We start from the raw sequence: 17,150 nt of genomic DNA, 5'->3' as shown, positions 1-17,150 counted from the left end.
ATACTACCAGAGTGCCCTACACAGTAAGATGCCCCCACACAGTATAATGCTACCAGAGCGCCCTACACACAGTATGATACCCCACACAGTATAATACTACCAGAGTGCCCTACACAGTAAGATGCCCCCACACAGTATAATGCTACCAAAGTGCCCTACACACAGTACGATGCACCCACACAGTATAATGCTACCAGAGGGCCCTACACACAGTATGATGCCCCCACACAGTATAATGCTACCAGAGGGACCTACACACAGTATGATGCCCCCACACAGTATAATGCTACCAAAGTGCCCTACACACAGTATGATGCCCCCACACAGTATAATGCTACCAGAGGGCCCTACACACAGTATGATGCCCCCACACAGTATAATGCTACCAGAGTGCCCTACACACAGTATAATGCTACCAGAGGGCCCTACACACAGTATGATACCCCCACACAGTATAATGCTACCAGAGGGACCTACACACAGTATGATGCCCCCACACAGTATAATGCTACCAAAGTGCCCTACACACAGTATGATGCCCCCACACAGTATAATGCTACCAGAGGGCCCTGCACACAGTATGATGCACCCACACAGTATAATGCTACCAGACTGCCCTGCACACAGTATGATGCCCCCACACAGTATAATGCTACCAGAGCACCCTACACACAGTATGACACCCCACACAGTATAATGCTACCAGAGTACCCTACACACAGTATGACAGCCCACACAGTATAATGCTACCAGAGCGCCCTACACACAGTATGATACCCCCACACAGTATAATACTACCAGAGTGCCCTACACACAGTATGATGCCCCCACACAGTATAATGCTACCAGAGGGCCCTACACACAGTATGATGCCCCCACACAGTATAATGCTACCAGAGTGCCCTACACACAGTATGATGCACCCACACAGTATAATGCTACCAGAGGGCCCTACACACAGTATGATACCCCACACAATATAACGCTACCAGAGTGCCCTACACACAGTATAATGCCCCCACACAGTATAATGCTACCAGAGGGCCCTACACACAGTATGATGTCTCCACACAGTATAATGCTACCAGAGCACCCTACACACAGTATCATACCCCCACACAGTATAATGCTACCAGAGCACCCTACACACAGTATGATACCCCACACAGTATAATGCTACCAGAGGGCCCTACACACAGTATAATGTCCCCACACAGTATAATGCTACCAGAGTGCCCTACACACAGTATGATGCCCCCACACAGTATAATGCTACCAGAGTGCCCTACACACAGTATGATGCACCCACACAGTATAATGCTACCAGACTGCCCTGCACACAGTATGATACCCCACACAGTATAATGCTACCAGAGCACCCTACACACAGTATGACACCCCACACAGTATAATGCTACCAGAGGGCCCTACACACAGTATGATGCCCCCACACAGTATAATGCTACCAGAGTGCCCTACACACAGTATGATGCCCCCACACAGTATAATGCTACCAGAGTGCCCTACACACAGTATGATGCACCCACACAGTATAATGCTACCAGAGGGCCCTACACACAGTATGATACCCCCACACAGTATAATGCTACCAGAGTGCCCTACACACAGTATGATGCACCCACACAGTATAATGCTACCAGACTGCCCTGCACACAGTATGATACCCCACACAGTATAATGCTACCAGAGCACCCTACACACAGTATGACACCCCACAAGGTATAATGCTACCAGAGTGCCCTACACACAGTATGATACCCCACACAGTATAATGCTACCAGAGCGCCCTGCACACAGTATGATACCCCACACAGTATAATGCTACCAGAGGGCCCTGCACACAGTATGATACCCCACACAGTATAATGCTACCAGAGCGCCCTGCACACAGTATGATACCCCACACAGTATAATGCTACCAGAGTGCCCTACACACAGTATGATACCCCCACACAGTATAATGCTACCAGAGCGCCCTACACACAGTATGATACCCCCACACAGTATAATGCTACCAGAGGGCCCTACACACAGTATGATATCACCACACAGTATAATGCTACCAGAGGGCCCTACACACAGTATAATGCCTCCACACAGTATAATGCTACCAGAGCGCCCTACACACAGTATGATACCCCCACACAGTATAATGCTACCAGAGCGCCCTACACACAGTATGATGCACCCACACAGTATAATGCTACCAGAGGGCCCTACACACAGTATGATACCCCAAACAGTATAATGCTACCAGAGTGCCCAACACACAGTATGATGCCCCCACACAGTATAATGCTACCAGAGCACCCTACACACAGTATGATACCCCAAACAGTATAATGCTACCAGAGCGCCCTACACACAATATGATGCACCCACACAGTATAATGCTACCAGAGGGCCCTACACACGGTATGATACCCCCACACAGTATAATGCTACCAGAGCGCCCTACACACAGTATGATACCCCACACAATATAATGCTACCAGACTGCCCTGCACACAGTATGATGCCCCCACAAAGTATAATGCTACCAGACTGCCCTGCACACAGTATGATACCCCACACAGTATAATGCTAACAGAGTGCCCTACACACAGTATGATACCCCCACACAGTATAATGCTACCAGAGCGCCCTGCACACAGTATGATACCCCCACACAGTATAATACTACCAGAGTGCCCTACACAGTAAGATGCCCCCACACAGTATAATGCTACCAGAGCGCCCTACACACAGTATGATACCCCACACAGTATAATACTACCAGAGTGCCCTACACAGTAAGATGCCCCCACACAGTATAATGCTACCAAAGTGCCCTACACACAGTACGATGCACCCACACAGTATAATGCTACCAGAGGGCCCTACACACAGTATGATGCCCCCACACAGTATAATGCTACCAGAGGGACCTACACACAGTATGATGCCCCCACACAGTATAATGCTACCAAAGTGCCCTACACACAGTATGATGCCCCCACACAGTATAATGCTACCAGAGGGCCCTACACACAGTATGATGCCCCCACACAGTATAATGCTACCAGAGTGCCCTACACACAGTATAATGCTACCAGAGGGCCCTACACACAGTATGATACCCCCACACAGTATAATGCTACCAGAGGGACCTACACACAGTATGATGCCCCCACACAGTATAATGCTACCAAAGTGCCCTACACACAGTATGATGCCCCCACACAGTATAATGCTACCAGAGGGCCCTGCACACAGTATGATGCACCCACACAGTATAATGCTACCAGACTGCCCTGCACACAGTATGATGCCCCCACACAGTATAATGCTACCAGAGCACCCTACACACAGTATGACACCCCACACAGTATAATGCTACCAGAGTACCCTACACACAGTATGACAGCCCACACAGTATAATGCTACCAGAGCGCCCTACACACAGTATGATACCCCCACACAGTATAATACTACCAGAGTGCCCTACACACAGTATGATGCCCCCACACAGTATAATGCTACCAGAGGGCCCTACACACAGTATGATGCCCCCACACAGTATAATGCTACCAGAGTGCCCTACACACAGTATGATGCACCCACACAGTATAATGCTACCAGAGGGCCCTACACACAGTATGATACCCCACACAGTATAACGCTACCAGAGTGCCCTACACACAGTATAATGCCCCCACACAGTATAATGCTACCAGAGGGCCCTACACACAGTATGATGTCTCCACACAGTATAATGCTACCAGAGCACCCTACACACAGTATCATACCCCCACACAGTATAATGCTACCAGAGCACCCTACACACAGTATGATACCCCACACAGTATAATGCTACCAGAGGGCCCTACACACAGTATAATGTCCCCACACAGTATAATGCTACCAGAGTGCCCTACACACAGTATGATGCCCCCACACAGTATAATGCTACCAGAGTGCCCTACACACAGTATGATGCACCCACACAGTATAATGCTACCAGACTGCCCTGCACACAGTATGATACCCCACACAGTATAATGCTACCAGAGCACCCTACACACAGTATGACACCCCACACAGTATAATGCTACCAGAGGGCCCTACACACAGTATGATGCCCCCACACAGTATAATGCTACCAGAGTGCCCTACACACAGTATGATGCCCCCACACAGTATAATGCTACCAGAGTGCCCTACACACAGTATGATGCACCCACACAGTATAATGCTACCAGAGGGCCCTACACACAGTATGATACCCCCACACAGTATAATGCTACCAGAGTGCCCTACACACAGTATGATGCACCCACACAGTATAATGCTACCAGACTGCCCTGCACACAGTATGATACCCCACACAGTATAATGCTACCAGAGCACCCTACACACAGTATGACACCCCACAAGGTATAATGCTACCAGAGTGCCCTACACACAGTATGATACCCCACACAGTATAATGCTACCAGAGCGCCCTGCACACAGTATGATACCCCACACAGTATAATGCTACCAGAGGGCCCTGCACACAGTATGATACCCCACACAGTATAATGCTACCAGAGCGCCCTGCACACAGTATGATACCCCACACAGTATAATGCTACCAGAGTGCCCTACACACAGTATGATACCCCCACACAGTATAATGCTACCAGAGCGCCCTACACACAGTATGATACCCCCACACAGTATAATGCTACCAGAGGGCCCTACACACAGTATGATATCACCACACAGTATAATGCTACCAGAGGGCCCTACACACAGTATAATGCCTCCACACAGTATAATGCTACCAGAGCGCCCTACACACAGTATGATACCCCCACACAGTATAATGCTACCAGAGCGCCCTACACACAGTATGATGCACCCACACAGTATAATGCTACCAGAGGGCCCTACACACAGTATGATACCCCAAACAGTATAATGCTACCAGAGTGCCCAACACACAGTATGATGCCCCCACACAGTATAATGCTACCAGAGCACCCTACACACAGTATGATACCCCAAACAGTATAATGCTACCAGAGCGCCCTACACACAATATGATGCACCCACACAGTATAATGCTACCAGAGGGCCCTACACACAGTATGATACCCCAAACAGTATAATGCTACCAGAGCGCCCTACACACAGTATGATACCCCACACAGTATAATGCTACCAGAGTGCCCTACACACAGTATGATGCACCCACACAGTATAATGCTACCAGAGGGCCCTACACACAGTATGATACCCCAAACAGTATAATGCTACCAGAGCGCCCTACACACAGTATGATACCCCACACAGTATAATGCTACCAGAGCGCCCTACACACAGTATGATACCCCACACAGTATAATGCTACCAGACTGCCCTGCACACAGTATGATACCCCACACAATATAATGCTACCAGAGCGCCCTGCACACAGTATGATACCCCACACAGTATAATGCTACCAGAGTGCCCTACACACGGTATGATACCCCCACACAGTATAATGCTACCAGAGCGCCCTACACACAGTATGATACCCCACACAATATAATGCTACCAGACTGCCCTGCACACAGTATGATGCCCCCACACAGTATAATGCTACCAGACTGTCCTGCACACAGTATGATACCCCACACAGTATAATGCTACCAGAGTGCCCTACACACAGTATGATACCCCCACACAGTATAATGCTACCAGAGCGCCCTACACACCGTATGATACCCCCACACAGTATAATACTACCAGAGTGCCCTACACAGTAAGATGCCCCCACACAGTATAATGCTACCAGAGCGCCCTACACACAGTATGATACCCCACACAGTATAATACTACCAGAGTGCCCTACACAGTAAGATGCCCCCACACAGTATAATGCTACCAAAGTGCCCTACACACAGTACGATGCACCCACACAGTATAATGCTACCAGAGGGCCCTACACACAGTATGATGCCCCCACACAGTATAATGCTACCAGAGGGCCCTGCACACAGTATGATACCCCCACACAGTATAATGCTACCAGAGGGACCTACACACAGTATGATGCCCCCACACAGTATAATGCTACCAAAGTGCCCTACACACAGTATGATGCACCCACACAGTATAATGCTACCAGACTGCCCTGCACACAGTATGATGCCCCCACACAGTATAATGCTACCAGAGCACCCTACACACAGTATGACACCCCACACAGTATAATGCTACCAGAGTACCCTACACACAGTATGACAGCCCACACAGTATAATGCTACCAGAGTGCCCTACACACAGTATGATACCCCCACACAGTATAATACTACCAGAGTGCCCTACACACAGTATGATGCCCCCACACAGTATAATGCTACCAGAGGGCCCTACACACAGTATGATGCCCCCACACAGTATAATGCTACCAGAGTGCCCTACACACAGTATGATGCACCCACACAGTATAATGCTACCAGAGGGCCCTACACACAGTATGATACCCCACACAGTATAACGCTACCAGAGTGCCCTACACACAGTATAATGCCCCCACACAGTATAATGCTACCAGAGGGCCCTACACACAGTATGATGCCTCCACACAGTATAATGCTACCAGAGGGCCCTACACACAGTATGATACCCCACACAGTATAATGCTACCAGAGGGCCCTACACACAGTATGATGCCCCCACACAGTATAATGCTACCAGAGGGCCCTACACACAGTATGATGCCCCCACACAGTATAATGCTACCAGAGCACCCTACACACAGTATGACACCCCACACAGTATAATGCTACCAGAGGGCCCTACACACAGTATGATGCCCCCACACAGTATAATGCTACCAGAGTGCCCTACACACAGTATGATGCCCCCACACAGTATAATGCTACCAGAGGGCCCTACACACAGTATGATGCCTCCACACAGTATAATGCTACCAGAGCACCCTACACACAGTATGATACCCCCACACAGTATAATGCTACCAGAGCACCCTACACACAGTATGATACCCCACACAGTATAATGCTACCAGAGGGCCCTACACACAGTATAATGTCCCCACACAGTATAATGCTACCAGAGTGCCCTACACACAGTATGATGCCCCCACACAGTATAATGCTACCAGAGTGCCCTACACACAGTATGATGCACCCACACAGTATAATGCTACCAGACTGCCCTGCACACAGTATGATACCCCACACAGTATAATGCTACCAGAGCACCCTACACACAGTATGACACCCCACACAGTATAATGCTACCAGAGGGCCCTACACACAGTATGATGCCCCCACACAGTATAATGCTACCAGAGTGCCCTACACACAGTATGATGCCCCCACACAGTATAATGCTACCAGAGTGCCCTACACACAGTATGATGCCCCCACACAGTATAATGCTACCAGAGCGCCCTACACACAGTATGATGCCCCCACACAGTATAATGCTACCAGAGGGCCCTACACACAGTATGATGCCCCCACACAGTATAATGCTACCAGAGTGCCCTACACACAGTATGATGCACCCACACAGTATAATGCTACCAGAGGGCCCTACACACAGTATGATACCCCCACACAGTATAATGCTACCAGAGTGCCCTACACACAGTATGATGCACCCACACAGTATAATGCTACCAGACTGCCCTGCACACAGTATGATACCCCACACAGTATAATGCTACCAGAGCACCCTACACACAGTATGACACCCCACAAGGTATAATGCTACCAGAGTGCCCTACACACAGTATGATACCCCACACAGTATAATGCTACCAGACTGCCCTGCACACAGTATGATACCCCACACAGTATAATGCTACCAGAGCACCCTACACACAGTATGACACCCCACAAGGTATAATGCTACCAGAGCGCCCTGCACACAGTATGATACCCCACACAGTATAATGCTACCAGAGGGCCCTGCACACAGTATGATACCCCACACAGTATAATGCTACCAGAGCGCCCTGCACACAGTATGATACCCCACACAGTATAATGCTACCAGAGTGCCCTACACACAGTATGATACCCCCACACAGTATAATGCTACCAGAGGGCCCTGCACACAGTATGATACCCCACACAGTATAATGCTACCAGAGCGCCCTGCACACAGTATGATACCCCACACAGTATAATGCTACCAGAGTGCCCTACACACAGTATGATACCCCCACACAGTATAATGCTACCAGAGCGCCCTACACACAGTATGATACCCCCACACAGTATAATACTACCAGAGTGCCCTACACACAGTATGATACCCCCACACAGTATAATGCTACCAGAGGGCCCTACACACAGTATGATACCCCCACACAGTATAATGCTACCAGAGCGCCCTACACACAGTATGATGCACCCACACAGTATAATGCTACCAGAGGGCCCTACACACAGTATGATACCCCAAACAGTATAATGCTACCAGAGTGCCCTACACACAGTATGATACCGCACACAGTATAATGCTACCAGACTGCCCTGCACACAGTATAATGCTACCAGAGCGCCCTACACACAGTATGATACCCCACACAGTATAATGCTACCAGAGCGCCCTACACACAGTATGATACCCCACACAGTATAATACTACCAGAGCGCCCTACACACAGTATGATGCCCCCACACAGTATAATGCTACCAGAGGGCCCTACACACAGTATGATGCCCCCACACAGTATAATGCTACCAGAGGGCCCTACACACAGTATAATGCCCCCACACAGTATAATACTACCAGAGGGCCCTACACACAGTATGATGTCCCCACACAGTATAATGCTACCAGAGCGCCCTACACACAGTATGATACCCCACACAGTATAATGCTACCAGAGCGCCCTACACACAGTATGATACCCCACACAGTATAATGCTACCAGAGCGCCCTACACACAGTATGATGCCCCCACACAGTATAATGCTACCAGAGGGCCCTACACACAGTATGATGCCCCCACACAGTATAATGCTACCAGAGGGCCCTACACACAGTATAATGCCCCCACACAGTATAATACTACCAGAGGGCCCTACACACAGTATGATGCCCCCACACAGTATAATGCTACCAGAGGGCCCTACACACAGTATAATGCCCCCACACAGTATAATACTACCAGAGGGCCCTACACACAATATGATGTCCCCACACAGTATAATACTACCAGAGGGCCCTACACACAGTATGATACCCCACACAGTATAATACTACCAGAGTGCCCTGCACACAGTATGGTACCCCACACAGTATAATACTACCAGAGCACCCTGCACACAGTATGATACCCCCACACAGTATAATGTCCCCACACAGTATAATGCTACCAGACTGCCCTACACACAGTATGATGCCCCCACACAGTATAATGCTACCAGAGGGCCCTACACACAGTATGATGCCCCCACACAGTATAATACTACCAGAGGGCCCTACACACAGTATGATGCTACCAGAGGGCCCTACACACAGTATGATGCTACCAGAGGACCCTACACACAGTATAATGCTACCAGAGGGCCCTACACACAGTATGATGCCCCCACACAGTATAATACTACCAGAGGGCCCTACACACAGTATGATACCCCACACAGTATAATGCTACCAGAGGGCCCTACACACAGTATGCTACCCCACACAGTATAATGCTACCAGAGGGCCCTACACACAGTATGATACCCCCACACAGTATAATGCTACCAGAGCACCCTACACACAGTATGATACCCCACACAGTATAATGCTACCAGAGTGCCCTACACACAGTATGATGCACCCACACAGTATAATGCTACCAGACTGCCCTACACACAGTATGATACCCCACACAGTATAATGCTACCAGAGCGCCCTACACACAGTATGATACCCCCACACAGTATAATGCTACCAGAGCACCCTACACACAGTATGATACCCCACACAGTATAATGCTACCAGAGTGCCCTACACACAGTATGATGCCCCCACACAGTATAATGCTACCAGAGTGCCCTACACACAGTATGATACCCCACACAGTATAATGCTACCAGAGCGCCCTACACACAGTATGATACCCCCACACAGTATAATGCTACCAGAGGGCCCTACACACAGTATGACACCCCACACAGTATAATGCTACCAGAGCGCCCTACACACAGTATGATGCACCCACACAGTATAATTCTACCAGAGCACCCTACACACAGTATGATGCCCCCACACAGTATAATGCTACCAGAGCGCCCTACACACAGTATAATGCCTCCACACAGTATAATTCTACCAGAGGGCCCTACACACAGTATGATGCCCCCACACAGTATAATGCTACCAGAGCACCCTACACACAGTATGATGCCCCCACACAGTATAATGCTACCAGAGGGCCCTACACACAGTATGATGCCCCCACACAGTATAATGCTACCAGAGCACCCTACACACAGTATGATACCCCACACAGTATAATACTACCAGAGTGCCCTACACACAGTATAATGTCCCCACACAGTATAATGCTACCAGAGGGCCCTACACACAGTATGATACCCCTCACAGTATAATGCTACCAGACTGCCCTACACACAGTATGATGCCCCCACACAGTATAATGCTACCAGAGGGCCCTACACACAGTATGATGCCCCCACACAGTATAATTCTACCAGACTGCCCTACACACAGTATGATGCCTCCACACAGTATAATTCTACCAGAGTGCCCTACACACAGTATGATGCCCCCACACAGTATAATACTACCAGAGTGCCCTACACAGTAAGATGCCCCCACACAGTATAATGCTACCAGAGCGCCCTACACACAGTATGATACCCCACACAATATAATACTACCAGAGTGCCCTACACAGTAAGATGCCCCCACACAGTATAATGCTACCAAAGTGCCCTACACACAGTACGATGCACCCACACAGTATAATGCTACCAGAGGGCCCTACACACAGTATGATGCCCCCACACAGTATAATGCTACCAGAGGGCCCTGCACACAGTATGATACCCCCACACAGTATAATGCTACCAGAGGGACCTACACACAGTATGATGCCCCCACACAGTATAATGCTACCAGAGGGCCCTACACACAGTATGATGCCCCCACACAGTATAATGCTACCAGAGTGCCCTACACACAGTATGATGCCCCCACACAGTATAATGCTACCAGAGGGCCCTACACACAGTATGATGCCTCCACACAGTATAATGCTACCAGAGCACCCTACACACAGTATGATACCCCAACACAGTATAATGCTACCAGAGCACCCTACACACAGTATGATACCCCACACAGTATAATGCTACCAGAGGGCCCTACACACAGTATAATGTCCCCACACAGTATAATGCTACCAGAGTGCCCTACACACAGTATGATGCCCCCACACAGTATAATGCTACCAGAGTGCCCTACACACAGTATGATGCACCCACACAGTATAATGCTACCAGACTGCCCTGCACACAGTATGATACCCCACACAGTATAATGCTACCAGAGCACCCTACACACAGTATGACACCCCACACAGTATAATGCTACCAGAGGGCCCTACACACAGTATGATGCCCCCACACAGTATAATGCTACCAGAGTGCCCTACACACAGTATGATGCCCCCACACAGTATAATGCTACCAGAGTGCCCTACACACAGTATGATGCCCCCACACAGTATAATGCTACCAGAGCGCCCTACACACAGTATGATGCCCCCACACAGTATAATGCTACCAGAGTGCCCTACATACAGTATGATGCACCCACACAGTATAATGCTACCAGAGGGCCCTACACACAGTATGATACCCCCACACAGTATAATGCTACCAGAGTGCCCTACACACAGTATGATGCACCCACACAGTATAATGCTACCAGACTGCCCTGCACACAGTATGATACCCCACACAGTATAATGCTACCAGAGCACCCTACACACAGTATGACACCCCACAAGGTATAATGCTACCAGAGTGCCCTACACACAGTATGATACCCCACACAGTATAATGCTACCAGAGCGCCCTGCACACAGTATGATACCCCACACAGTATAATGCTACCAGAGGGCCCTACACACAGTATGATACCCCACACAGTATAATGCTACCAGAGCGCCCTGCACACAGTATGATACCCCACACAGTATAATGCTACCAGAGTGCCCTACACACAGTATGATACCCCCACACAGTATAATGCTACCAGAGGGCCCTGCACACAGTATGATACCCCACACAGTATAATGCTACCAGAGCGCCCTGCACACAGTATGATACCCCACACAGTATAATGCTACCAGAGTGCCCTACACACAGTATGATACCCCCACACAGTATAATGCTACCAGAGCGCCCTACACACAGTATGATACCCCCACACAGTATAATACTACCAGAGTGCCCTACACACAGTATGATACCCCCACACAGTATAATGCTACCAGAGGGCCCTACACACAGTATGATACCCCCACACAGTATAATGCTACCACAGCGCCCTACACACAGTATGATGCACCCACACAGTATAATGCTACCAGAGGGCCCTACACACAGTATGATACCCCAAACAGTATAATGCTACCAGAGTGCCCTACACACAGTATGATACCGCACACAGTATAATGCTACCAGACCGCCCTGCACACAGTATAATGCTACCAGAGCGCCCTACACACAGTATGATACCCCACACAGTATAATGCTACCAGAGCGCCCTACACACAGTATGATACCCCACACAGTATAATGCTACCAGAGCGCCCTACACACAGTATGATGCCCCCGCACAGTATAATGCTACCAGAGGGCCCTACACACAGTATGATGCCCCCACACAGTATAATGCTACCAGAGGGCCCTACACACAGTATAATGCCCCCACACAGTATAATACTACCAGAGGGCCCTACACACAGTATGATGTCCCCACACAGTATAATACTACCAGAGCGCCCTACACACAGTATGATGCCCCCACACAGTATAATACTACCAGAGGGCCCTACACACAGTATGATACCCCACACAGTATAATACTACCAGAGTGCCCTGCACACAGTATGGTACCCCACACAGTATAATACTACCAGAGCACCCTGCACACAGTATGATACCCCCACACAGTATAATGTCCCCACACAGTATAATGCTACCAGACTGCCCTACACACAGTATGATGCCCCCACACAGTATAATGCTACCAGAGGGCCCTACACACAGTATGATGCCCCCACACAGTATAATACTACCAGAGGGCCCTACACACAGTATGATGCTACCAGAGGGCCCTACACACAGTATGATGCTACCAGAGGGCCCTACACACAGTATAATGCTACCAGAGGGCCCTACACACAGTATGATGCCCCCACACAGTATAATACTACCAGAGGGCCCTACACACAGTATGCTACCCCACACAGTATAATGCTACCAGAGGGCCCTACACACAGTATGATACCCCCACACAGTATAATGCTACCAGAGCACCCTACACACAGTATGATACCCCACACAGTATAATGCTACCAGAGTGCCCTACACACAGTATGATGCACCCACACAGTATAATGCTACCAGACTGCCCTACACACAGTATGATACCCCACACAGTATAATGCTACCAGAGCGCCCTACACACAGTATGATACCCCCACACAGTATAATGCTACCAGAGCACCCTACACACAGTATGATACCCCACACAGTATAATGCTACCAGAGTGCCCTACACACAGTATGATGCCCCCACACAGTATAATGCTACCAGAGTGCCCTACACACAGTATGATACCCCACACAGTATAATGCTACCAGAGCGCCCTACACACAGTATGATACCCCCACACAGTATAATGCTACCAGAGGGCCCTACACACAGTATGACACCCCACACAGTATAATGCTACCAGAGCGCCCTACACACAGTATGATGCCTCCACACAGTATAATTCTACCAGAGCACCCTACACACAGTATGATGCCCCCACACAGTATAATGCTACCAGAGGGCCCTACACACAGTATGATGCCCCCACACAGTATAATGCTACCAGAGCACCCTACACACAGTATGATACCCCTCACAGTATATTGCTACCAGACTGCCCTACACACAGTATGATGCCCCCACACAGTATAATGCTACCAGAGGGCCCTACACACAGTATGATGCCCCCACACAGTATAATTCTACCAGACTGCCCTACACACAGTATGATGCCTCCACACAGTATAATTCTACCAGAGTGCCCTACACACAGTATGATGCCCCCACACAGTATAATACTACCAGAGTGCCCTACACAGTAAGATGCCCCCACACAGTATAATGCTACCAGAGCGCCCTACACACAGTATGATACCCCACACAGTATAATACTACCAGAGTGCCCTACACAGTAAGATGCCCCCACACAGTATAATGCTACCAAAGTGCCCTACACACAGTACGATGCACCCACACAGTATAATGCTACCAGAGGGCCCTACACACAGTATGATGCCCCCACACAGTATAATGCTACCAGAGGGCCCTGCACACAGTATGATACCCCCACACAGTATAATGCTACCAGAGGGACCTACACACAGTATGATGCCCCCACACAGTATAATGCTACCAAAGTGCCCTACACACAGTATGATGCCCCCACACAGTATAATGCTACCAGAGGGCCCTACACACAGTATGATGCCCCCACACAGTATAATGCTACCAGAGTGCCCTACACACAGTATGATGCACCCACACAGTATAATGCTACCAGACTGCCCTGCACACAGTATGATGCCCCCACACAGTATAATGCTACCAGAGCACCCTACACACAGTATGACACCCCACACAGTATAATGCTACCAGAGTACCCTACACACAGTATGACAGCCCACACAGTATAATGCTACCAGAGCGCCCTACACACAGTATGATACCCCCACACAGTATAATACTACCAGAGTGCCCTACACACAGTATGATGCCCCCACACAGTATAATGCTACCAGAGGGCCCTACACACAGTATGATGCCCCCACACAGTATAATGCTACCAGAGTGCCCTACACACAGTATGATGCACCCACACAGTATAATGCTACCAGAGGGCCCTACACACAGTATGATACCCCACACAGTATAACGCTACCAGAGTGCCCTACACACAGTATAATGCCCCCACACAGTATAATGCTACCAGAGGGCCCTACACACAGTATGATGCCTCCACACAGTATAATGCTACCAGAGGGCCCTACACACAGTATGATACCCCACACAGTATAATGCTACCAGAGGGCCCTACACACAGTATGATGCCCCCACACAGTATAATGCTACCAGAGGGCCCTACACACAGTATGATGCCCCCACACAGTATAATGCTACCAGAGCACCCTACACACAGTATGACACCCCACACAGTATAATGCTACCAGAGGGCCCTACACACAGTATGATGCCCCCACACAGTATAATGCTACCAGAGTGCCCTACACACAGTATGATGCCCCCACACAGTATAATGCTACCAGAGGGCCCTACACACAGTATGATGCCTCCACACAGTATAATGCTACCAGAGCACCCTACACACAGTATGATACCCCCACACAGTATAATGCTACCAGAGCACCCTACACACAGTATGATACCCCACACAGTATAATGCTACCAGAGGGCCCTACACACAGTATAATGTCCCCACACAGTATAATGCTACCAGAGTGCCCTACACACAGTATGATGCACCCACACAGTATAATGCTACCAGACTGCCCTGCACACAGTATGATACCCCACACAGTATAATGCTACCAGAGCACCCTACACACAGTATGACACCCCACACAGTATAATGCTACCAGAGGGCCCTACACACAGTATGATGCCCCCACACAGTATAATGCTACCAGAGTGCCCTACACACAGTATGATGCCCCCACACAGTATAATGCTACCAGAGTGCCCTACACACAGTATGATGCCCCCACACAGTATAATGCTACCAGAGCGCCCTACACACAGTATGATGCCCCCACACAGTATAATGCTACCAGAGTGCCCTACACACAGTATGATGCCCCCACACAGTATAATGCTACCAGAGGGCCCTACACACAGTAAGATGCCCCCACACAGTATAATGTTACCAGAGTGCCCTACACACAGTATGATGCACCCACACAGTATAATGCTACCAGAGGGCCCTACACACAGTATGATACCCCCACACAGTATAATGCTACCAGAGTGCCCTACACACAGTATGATGCACCCACACAGTATAATGCTACCAGACTGCCCTGCACACAGTATGATACCCCACACAGTATAATGCTACCAGAGCACCCTACACACAGTATGACACCCCACAAGGTATAATGCTACCAGAGTGCCCTACACACAGTATGATACCCCACACAGTATAATGCTACCAGAGCGCCCTGCACACAGTATGATACCCCACACAGTATAATGCTACCAGAGGGCCCTGCACACAGTATGATACCCCACACAGTATAATGCTACCAGAGCGCCCTGCACACAGTATGATACCCCACACAGTATAATGCTACCAGAGTGCCCTACACACAGTATGATACCCCCACACAGTATAATGCTACCAGAGCGCCCTACACACAGTATGATACCCCCACACAGTATAATACTACCAGAGTGCCCTACACACATTATGATACCCCCACACAGTATAATGCTACCAGAGGGCCCTACACACAGTATGATACCACCACACAGTATAATGCTACCAGAGCGCCCTACACACAGTATGATACCCACACACAGTATAATGCTACCAGAGCGCCCTACACACAGTATGATGCACCCACACAGTATAATGCTACCAGAGGGCCCTACACACAGTATGATACCCCAAACAGTATAATGCTACCAGAGTGCCCTACACACAGTATGATGCCCCCACACAGTATAATGCTACCAGAGCGCCCTACACACAGTATGATACCCCACACAGTATAATGCTACCAGAGCGCCCTACACACAGTATGATACCCCACACAGTATAATGCTACCAG

General features: G+C 49.2%; 1 protein-coding gene across 2 annotated transcripts in view; it reads left to right on the top strand.

The window, feature by feature from the left end:
• The window catches only part of LOC141155175 (complement C4-like), a 161,442-nt gene that overhangs the window by 72,952 nt on the left and 71,340 nt on the right, over positions 1 to 17,150 (top strand). The window lies entirely within an intron of this gene.

Source organism: Phyllobates terribilis, unplaced genomic scaffold, assembly GCF_046119375.1.
Source record: "Phyllobates terribilis strain yellow unplaced genomic scaffold, ASM4611937v1 Scaffold_7__3_contigs__length_470593459, whole genome shotgun sequence".
NCBI classification, from domain to species: Eukaryota; Metazoa; Chordata; class Amphibia; order Anura; family Dendrobatidae; genus Phyllobates; species Phyllobates terribilis.
The sequence above is the reverse complement of the archived record's forward strand: the minus strand, read 5'-3'. Positions and strand labels throughout refer to the sequence as shown.